Source organism: Phascolarctos cinereus, unplaced genomic scaffold (assembly GCF_003287225.1).
Source record: "Phascolarctos cinereus isolate Bilbo 61053 unplaced genomic scaffold, phaCin_HiC Scaffold_3;HRSCAF=262, whole genome shotgun sequence".
In the NCBI taxonomy this organism is placed as follows: Eukaryota; Metazoa; Chordata; class Mammalia; order Diprotodontia; family Phascolarctidae; genus Phascolarctos; species Phascolarctos cinereus.
The window spans coordinates 92,813,754-92,823,846 of record NW_027555736.1 but is presented as its reverse complement, the minus strand read 5'-3'; the positions used below and the strand labels follow the sequence as shown (position 1 = coordinate 92,823,846).

At 37.9% G+C, this 10,093-nt stretch overlaps 1 pseudogene; it reads right to left on the bottom strand.

Annotated features, from left to right (window-relative positions):
* Positions 1-4,018: 4,018 nt before the first annotated feature.
* On the bottom strand, positions 4,019-9,134 carry LOC110209609 (protein Flattop-like; annotated as a pseudogene).
* Between the last annotated feature and the right edge of the window lie 959 nt (positions 9,135-10,093).

Below are 10,093 nucleotides of genomic sequence, written 5' to 3'. Positions count from 1 at the left end.
TGTGTATAAATCACTTATCCTCTCTTGGACAAAGTATCTCCATATGTAAAATGCCCCTCATTTGAACTAAACGACTTCCAAGGTCTCCTTCTAGCTCTTAACCTATGATTATATGAATAAGAAAAAAAAATTGGAAAGATAATTTATGCATTAGGAAATAATCCAATGAAAGTAAAATGGTAGTTTAAACCCGTATTATTTATCTGAAACATGCCAAAGTATCTACAAATATTTGCTATATGCTCTAAATAAGATATCGTGCTGGGGAGAAATCAACGCAATGGATGATAATTGAAACCATAGGAATGAATGAGGTTTTCAAAAGGGGAAATGTAGAGAGAGAGGAGGGCTGAGAACAAATCCTTGGGGACCTTCATGTTTGGTGGATGGAAGAAGGAAGAGCCAGAGAAAGAGCAGAGAGATCGGAAACCCTAGTGTCACAGAAGTAATGGGTGGCAAATGTTGCTAAGAGGTTAACAAAGACAAGAACTGAGAAAAAGTCACTAGATTTGGCAATTTATGTGGTCATTGTCATTCATGTGGTCAAATTGCTGGAAGAGAGCAGTTGTGATGGGAGAAGTCAAATTGCAAGGGGCAGAGAAAGAATGAGTGGTAAGGAAGTATAAATTACTAGTAAAGGAAATTTGATAGCAAGAAGAAAAGGCATGAGATGGGGCAGTATTCTAACCAGGTAGCAGGTGAAAAAAGATTTTGCCATAAGAGGCAGATAAAACTTCTATATGTTAATATTTAATCTCCAAAAGTCTTTGCTCTTCCTTCTATTTAAAATATTTGTGTGATTGTATTTTGGCCATAGGGTGAAAATATTATATTATTTTTGTTAACATCAATAGCAACAATGGGCATAGACAAGTATTAAGATGGGTGCAAACAGGTAAAAATTCCCCACCACTTTCTTCAGCCAGCCCTGTAGCCCATTTATGAGACATGTACATGCTGCCTGCCTTATATTATTTTTAAGTGCTATTGATGCTTTTATTTTTTATACCGTAGTCCTTTGCCATATTAACTCTCCCATACACATTCTTTTTAACAAAGAAAAATAGTTAAACAAATCAATGGACAAGAAGACCATGTCTGACAGTGCTTACAATAGTCCTCCAGCTTTGTACATAGGTGTTTGGTGATCTATTACCTAATAACAAGATGTTTATTGCAATTAATTGGAGACAGGATATCTTTTAGTGCTATTTTAATTTACTTTGGCATAGTTACTTTATATATATGTATATATATATATATATATATATATATATATATATATATATATATATATATATATATAATTTTTATTCTGCTTGGTTTGTGTTGTACCCATTCATATAAGTCCTTTTCCCCTCAAACTCATATTTGTCATTTCTCATGTAACAATAGTATTCCATCATATTCAGACACTACAATTTGTTCAGATATCCACCAATTAATGGGTACCCACTTTGTTTCTAGGATTTTTTAGCTACCACAAAAATTATATGCTTGCACATATGCTTGTCCAGTATTCTTAATGATCTTTTCAAGATCCTGCATTCCTTTGTCAACTATGTCATAAGAGCTCTGAAGAAGGAAGCATATCTTATATTTCTTACTATTTCCCATGTCGCCCTAGACATAGCCATCACATTGTTTTTGTGCTGTTTTTTTTTCTGTAATACCAATTAAACACACTCAAATTCAATTTAGCAAGCATTCATTAAATACCTACTGTAAGTGAGGCACTTTGAAAGGTGCTAGGATAATTAGTTAAATGGATCTGTGATCCAATTCACAAGTTCTTTCTAGTGACTTAGATCCCATCTGTGCCCACCCATACTGTTTGACTTTTGTCAATGTTCATCTAAAAATTCACCACATGGGGGGTCCAGTCAATGTGCTGGAGCCGTTCTTTGCTTTTGTTCAGCAATATTTGCCATCCTTCAGTTTTCCTTTTTTCTTACCACATGACTAGCCCATCTTCTCTTCCTATGATACAATTCTTTGATGTAAAGAAAATCTTTAATACTGTTTAGGAGTTTTTCATTCATATGTTGTGGCCTACTCATACTCATTATCACTGTCCTCTACATGATGCTTGTTTTAGTTCTTTGAAAGCAATGCTATTCTAGATGCATCAGCTATATAACAATACTGGAAAAATATGGGTATTGGAGAAAATGGACCTTTGCTTTCATAAGAAACTTGGAGTCAGTTGAGGAGCTTTGAATTTTTTAGCAATCTTTTTTTTTAAATTTTGAGTTCCAAATTCTCTCCCTCCCTCCCATGTCTCCTCCCTCCTTGAAAAGGCAATTTTTGATAGTAAATATACATGTGAAATCAAGCAAAATCTATTTCCACATTAGCCATGTTGCAAAAGAAAACAAACAAAAACAAAAGTAAAAAAAGGTATGCTTCAATCTGGATTCAAAGTTCATGAGTTCTCTTTCTGGTTATGGTTAGCATTTTTTATCATGGAATTGTCTTGATCAGAGTAGCTAAATCTTTTACAGTTTATTATCCTGCCAATATTGCTATTGCTGTGTAGAACGTTCTTCTGGTTCTGCTCACTTCACTTTGCAGTTCTTGTAAGTCCTCCCAGGTTTTTCTGAAACCATCCTACTCATCATTTCTTACAGCACAATAGCATTCCGTCACAATCAAATACCACAATTTGTTCAGCCCTTTCCCAACTGGTGAGCATCCTCTCAGTTTCCAATTCTTTGCCATCACAGAAAGAACTGCTATAAATATTTTTGCATAAATAGATCGTTTCCCCTTTTCTTTGATTTTTTTAATTCCTTGTATTTTAAGAAGACTTTTTCTGATGACCACTAACTGCTCATGGGTGAACTTTAGAAATATTCTGTTTTTGTTGCCTTATCAAGGGAGATCGGAGCTACTAGCCAAATAGGATATAGGGGTGAGATAGATAGATAGATGGTAATTAGATGATATGTCTGAGGTAACATCAGTGGAATTCTGTTCCTTCAGCATTTTTATGTCTCAACTTTTTATGATGTCAACTCCTGAAAATCTGTCCTGAACCATTCTAGCCAGGACCTTATGAGATACTATACTTATCAGCCAAACTATCGTTGCAGAATGGGGAAGGTACTTTAAATTTTCCCCTAGCCTGAGTTATCAACTATTTTAACTTCCCATTTGATTGAGATGTCTTCAAAGAAATTAGGAAGAAAAGATAGACTGGCCACATGGTGAATTACCTCATATGGTAGCCCATATGCACCACTGCTGGAATCTTGATGTCAAAAAAGAAAAGACCCTTTTCACATTGGATGAATCTCCAGTGGTGAATTTATGAGAACACATAGCTTGATTGCAATTTATTGTTAGAGAGAATGCCCACATTGAGATTACAGATTCATTGCATTATTTTACGAGGTATGAGTTGAGTAATCGTTTGTTATTTGATATCGCCGCTTTTACTTCCCATTTTCCTGAGCACTTAGCATATGCATTATTTTATACTGATGAGTATTGCTGTCATTTTCCTCTATGTGTCCTATCTACACCCTTAGATTTTTTTTTTTTGCTTTTGGTGAGGCGATTGGAGTTAAGTGACTTGCCCAGGGTCACACAGCTAGTAAGGGTCAGGTGTCTGAAGCTATATTTGAACTCAGGTCCTCTTCACTCCAAGGTCAGAGATCTATCCACTGTGCCACCTAGCTGCCCCTATACCATTAGATTTTAAGTTCTGCAAGGACAGAATAAATGTTCTCACTATCTTCCCCTATGATTAGTTACAAAGGTACGTCATGAATACTTTTATGGTATTAAATCACTTCCTGATCTAAAGCCACACTATGTGATCCAGAACTTTGTTGTTTGTGGGTTTGTTTGTTTTTCTTTTTAATTCTCGAGCAACTGGACTTGTCTTTCCCTCTGGAATCTTGTGCTTCCCTAACCTGGTCCAGTTAAAGCTAGAACCCTGTGCTCCTGAGATTCCTTCCTTCCTCGCATTTGTATTAGAAATGGCAAATATAGAAGGAGGGGAAGACCCAGATCAGAAGACTTCACATTTTATTTTTATTAAATTGTTTAATTTTAAGATTTTCATTTATCCACACCCCATGTAAACTTGTTTGACATTCCTGAGGTAGAATTAAGTTCACTCCATTATCTCCTTGGGACTCAATGGGGCTGGTGTCTCTGTCTGCTGCTGGGGTTCCTCATTAGAATTTTCCACATTCCTCTCTTGGATTTCCTGGCCCTCGGGCTCATTATGACCATGGCAGGCCTCTGGAGTCATGGGACTTCTGGGTGCAGTTTTTGAAGCTCTGGAGCTAGAGCAAGAGCAGGAGCATGAGCATGGGCCAATCAGTTTGGGGGTGGAAGCAGGGCTGGAGAGGCCTTGGGGAGGCCTCTTGAGGGTGGGAATTTATGGCTGAAGAGGGATGCAGAATCTCTTGTACAGCTTTTGGAGTAATAGTCTTCTCTGGAGGCTTTGGGCTCCCGTTTCTACGTGGTCCTGAATCTTGGGGCTGTGGGATGACAACAGCTTGGTGGATCAGATTCATCTTATAGCCAATTAAGGTCCATTGTACCCCACCTTCCTTTGAGATTAGATCAGCCCCTATTATCACTTCTACCACCTGTTTTAGCCCCCCCTCTGCTAGTCAAAGCTTCAAACCCATATTGACAAGTATCTAGTGGGCATTTCCACCTAAAAGTATTGAAATCTCAAACTTGAGCCAATGTCCAAATCATCTAAATTCCCAAGTTTATTACTGTCTTTGTATTTGAATGAACAGTATGACCATCTATTCACCTTGGCTAAGAATCAATATTAAGATTTGAATTGGATCTTAGATATCATCTAGTACCACACTTTTATTTTACAGGTGGGAAAACTGAGGTCCAGAGAAACCAGGTGACTTGCCCAAGCTAGTAAGTGGCAGAACCAGGACTTGGACTCAGATCTTCAAAGGTTTGATTCGCTGTTCTATATCCCTCATATCCTTCATTTCCATGATCACTCTATTTTGGGACCTCATCTAAAGGTTACAGAGCCAGTAAGTGGCAGAATCAGGACTTGAACTCAGGTCTTATAAGGTTAGATTTTCTGCTTCCACAATATCTCATTTTCACAATGACTGTTTTGGGACCTCAGAATCTCTTGCAATAGCTTCCTTTCCTACTTCTTGTTTTTTCCTTAATCCTTCACATGGCTGCCAAATGCGTATTTCTAATGCATAGTTTTGATAATATTGCTTTTCTCAAAAATCTTCAGTGACTCTCTGCCTACAGAATAAAGGCAGATTGCTTATTTTGGCATTCATTGACCTCCACAACCAAATCGACCTTTCTAGTCTTTTTTCTTTCTTTCACAGTATCCCCTTTTCATACACCCAACACAAGTCAGATTGGATTACTTAAGTTTCCTGAAACATAATCCTTGGCCTGCAGCCCTCCTTCCATATCTGCTCAAATATTTGTTCCTTAATGTCCAGCTCACTGCTTTTGAAGCTCTTTTCTCAAGAGGATGGCTCTCTTCTGTGAGCTCATAGCACTTTTTATCTCACATATTTATCTTATTATGCTTTGTATATTAGAGTTATTTTGCACATGACTCATCTTCCGTGCTAAGCTAAGCTTCTGTGAGGCAGGAATCCAGGTTTATATTGTGCCTAAAGCACAGTGGTAGTCAGCTTTGCTGAATTGAATTTGGAACTGGGCAGTAGATGGATAGGACTAGGACAGGATGAATCAGAGTTGTCTAAAGGCTCCCCCTGCTGGGCCCAAGGTTGTGAAAAAAGAATGGGTCAAGAAGAATCAGGTATAAGTACAAGTCCCCGGATGTCTGGACATAGTCCAGTGGAAGCGTTGAGCAGATCGGAGTTTTTCTGCACCCAGTTTATTAATTGGTTAGCAGCAGCAGTGGAACGGGAAGTCAGGGTTACTCGAGCTGGTGACATCTGCACGACTGGTCTTGGACCTGGGAACTGAAGGTAGCAGATGACCACGATCATTAGCGATGATCTGCGTGTAGCCATCATGGGTTTCAGGGTGCTTTTTGTCATCTTTAGCTATGCACCAGTTCTGAAGATAGTTCGGGGCAAAGGCATTTTCAAATTCTTACTCCGCCATCTTGGCTCCCGAAAGCAGAAGTCCCTTGAAATTTCTTGAAAGCAATCCAGTCCACTCTCCTCCTTTTCAACTTCGAGCCTAGATCATTGTCCGTAGGCATTATATGTACAAGATATATGTATTGTTGGATTAGCTCTACAGAGAGGCTATTCAGATGTATGTCAAAATCCATGTAATAGACAATTTTCATCCATTTGGTCTTTCCTACATGCATAGACAGACAGACTAAACTCTTTTCAGTGATTATGAGCTCTTTTAGCAGAATCGTCAATGTCTTGGGGCTTGGTACAATCAACAGCCTCAAACATGAATCTAGAGAGTACTTCAGCATCCACAAGGAACATCTCCTTTACCTGTCTTCTGTGCTGGAGCTCCTCCATAATGGTGGCAAATACCTTTGGCAAGTACAAATCCATCTCCCTGCCTTATTCTTCTACTGATGCTTATTTCCAGAAGGTGATTAAACAGGGTTATTTCTGTGGTGAATACAGAAACAAAAATTAAATAGTGTAAGTACTTACAGTCTACTAGGGTGATACATGTACACAGATAAGTGAATACAAGGTAATTCAAGAAGAGAGAGCACAGGAACAACTGGGGAGGTAAGGGAAAGCTCCACAGAGGAGGAAGCAACTAACCTGTGCGTTGGGGGAAGATAAGGATTCTAAGAGATACAGGTGAGGAAGGATTACATTCCAAACATGGGGGACAGATAGTGCTAATGCAAAGATGCGGCACACGGAATGTCCAAAGAATGTATGCTCCTCGAGGGCAGGGACTTTTTTTTTGAACAGGATTAAATTGAACAGGATTAGAGAGTATGTATTTTATCCTAGAGAAATAGGAGCCACTGAAGGTTTTTGAGCATGGGAGTGACATTATTAGAACTGTGCATTAGGAAGATTATTTTTTATAGCTATGTGATAGCTGGATTAGAAAGGGGAGATATCTCCCCAGTTGTTCCTGTGCTCTCTCTTCTTGAATTACCTTGTATTCACTTATCTGTGTACATGTATCACCCTAGTAGACTGTAAGTACTTACATTGTTTAATTTTTGTTTCTGTATTCACCACAGAAATAACCCTGTTTAATCACCCTCTGAAAATAAACACCAGTAGAAGAATAAGGCAGAGAGATGGATGTGTAATTGCCAAAGGTATATGCGAGGCAGGATCTATTACAACTGTACTGCCTCATCTACATTCTCTCCCAACTTTCTTTTTTTACCTTTCCCTGTCCTTAGTTTATTTCCCAAAATTTATTATTTATTTTTAACATTAATTCTTAAAAATTTTGATTTCCAAATTCTCTCCCTCTTTATTGTCCCTTCCTTACCCATTGAGAAGCAGAACATGAGATATCAATTATATGTGTGAAATCATGCAAAACATTTTCACATTAGCCATTTTGCAAAAAAAGCAAGAAAAATCAAGAAGGAATTATGCTTCAGTCCTCAGACTCCATCAGTTCTCTCTCTGGAGGTGGACAGCATTTTTCGTAAGTGCTTTGAAATTCTCTTAGATGACTGTGTTGACCAAAAAAGCTAAGTCACACACAGTTGATCATTAAATATTGCTGTTACTGTGTACAACATTCTACTGGTTCTGCTCACTTCATTTTGCCTCAGTTCATATAGGTCTTCTCAGATTTTTCTGAAAACACCCTCTTTGTCATTTCTAATACCACAATAGTATTCTATCACAATCATATACCACAATTTATTCAGCCACTCCCCAATTGATGGGTTACCCCTCAATTTCCAATTCTTTGCCACAACAAAAAGAGTTGATGTAAATATTTTTATGTATATAGATCCTTTTCCTTTTCCTTTGATGTCTTTGGGATATAGACCCACTAGTGGTGTTGCTGGGTCAAAGGGTATGCACAATTTTATAGTCCTTTGGGCATAGCTCAAAATTGTGCTCTAGAATGGTTGGATCAGTTCACAACTTGACCAGCAGTGCATTAGTGTCCCATTTTTTCCACATCTCTTTCAATATTTGCCATTTTCCTTTTCTGTCATAGTAGCTAATCTGACAGGTGTGAGGTGGAACCTCAGAGTCCATTTAATTTGCATTGCTAGAGTACTGAAGCATCAAAGGTTTGAGTTGCTCCTTCACATGTTCCTCAGGTATAGGCACTTTACATTATGCAAGTCCATTCTCCCCACTGGCAGTATGTCTGTTTGTGTGAGATTGTGTCCTGTTTGGGTAGTGGGGTAGAAAATATTCTTCTACAAATCTTTTTTGTTATACCATTCCATTAAATAGTTCTAATTTAAAGAAATTGTGTTTTCTCTCAGATTGGAAAAAAAAAGTAAACGAAGCTGTGGGGGTTTCTGAGCTAATCTTTTTTGAGGAGATATGGACTTGAGTACCTTGAACTTATGGTAGTTAGTCTGAGGACTTTACAAATGCTACACACAAATCAGCTCCTTTCTCTCAACACAGGATACTTGATTAGAAATATTTGGCCTTAGGTCAGGCAAACTTTGTAGAGCCTGAAAGTCAAATCTTTATCAGGTGAATGAAACAGGCTGAAGTGAGGAGTGTAACAGTAGATCTCCTTCAAACATTTTGTTCAATGTAGGGTCAGGATTTCAAAAGAAGGATGTCCCTTTCTGTTGGATATATTTTCCATTCAACAAAAGTAAGGATGCCCTTACTGAAGTTTTAACTTCACTTGATAGAGGATTTTCTGCTTCTCCCTTGGGTTAAATCCAATTTTTAAATGGTCTTAACTTCAGGAACCCATGAAAGCCAGAGGAAAGTGGCAGGAGGAAGATATGTTAAGAAAAGCACTGAAAAGTTTGCCAGAGAGAACCTTGCCAATTTTAAAACTGAACCTAAGACCGACTCTGCTTTTATTGTCCCTCTTCCTTTATTTCTTTTGCCTATTTCTCTGCAACACAAATCTACACACCCCTAGTAACCAAACTAGCCAGGCATAGTCTTTCCTATAAAACAGAAACATAGTCACAGAAATTTTTTTGGCCTACCTTTTAAATTAGAGGCTTTAGGAGCTGCCACCATGGAGTAGATTGTAGGCAGTACCTACTATTACCCAGTACCTGCAGTATAATAATAATTCTAAGATAGTTTTCCTTGGAATGAACTGAGTGTATTGATATCTATCCAGAAAGCAGTTCTTTCCATTCTGAACAAACCATGTCATTTGGAGAAATGTGGTCTCTTAAATGAAAAATAGAATGCAAAAGGTAGTGGAAACAAGATGGATTCAAATGCTGTATCCATCTGCCTCTTCTTCCACCAGGTAATTTTTATTTTTTGAAATACTCTAAGAATTTGTAATTTTATTGTTAATTTTATGTGGTGCTCCCCACAGCATCATAGGGTGTGACCTCTCCATTCAGTATTAATCTTCATTAATTTCTCAGGACAAAGAATTCACTATCCTATAGCCAAGTTAATGAAGAACATTTCCAAAATTACCTAAGAGTCCACAAACACCAAATATACAATCAGTTATTAGACTCGGATTTCTTTTCTATTTTTTTTAAACAAACAAGCCAGCAGGGTATCGTATGGGAAGAGCCCTGAATGTGGAGTAAGAAGTAAGTTCAGATTCCAGTTCTTTCATATATTAGGTATGCAATGCTCCAAATTTTAGAATATTTGCAAGACATAGGAAGAAGACTCTGAGAAATCCATTTAATTCCATTCAGCGAGCACCTACTATATACATCAGGCCCTTTGCCAAGATACTGGAGATACAAAAACAAATTGAAACTGTCCTCGTCCTTTAGAAATTTACGGTCTAACCTGGTGAGACAGCATATGTATATATGAGTACATACAGATAGATTCAAGGTAATTTTGAGAGGAGAGCACTAGCTGATGGTGGGAGGTGGGGGAAAGGGGTACAGCAGATCAAGAAAAGACTTCATGTGAAAGATAATATTTGAGCTAAGTCTTAAAATAAACTGAGAATTCTAAGATGGGAGGCAAGAAGGGAGTGAATTCCAGGGATG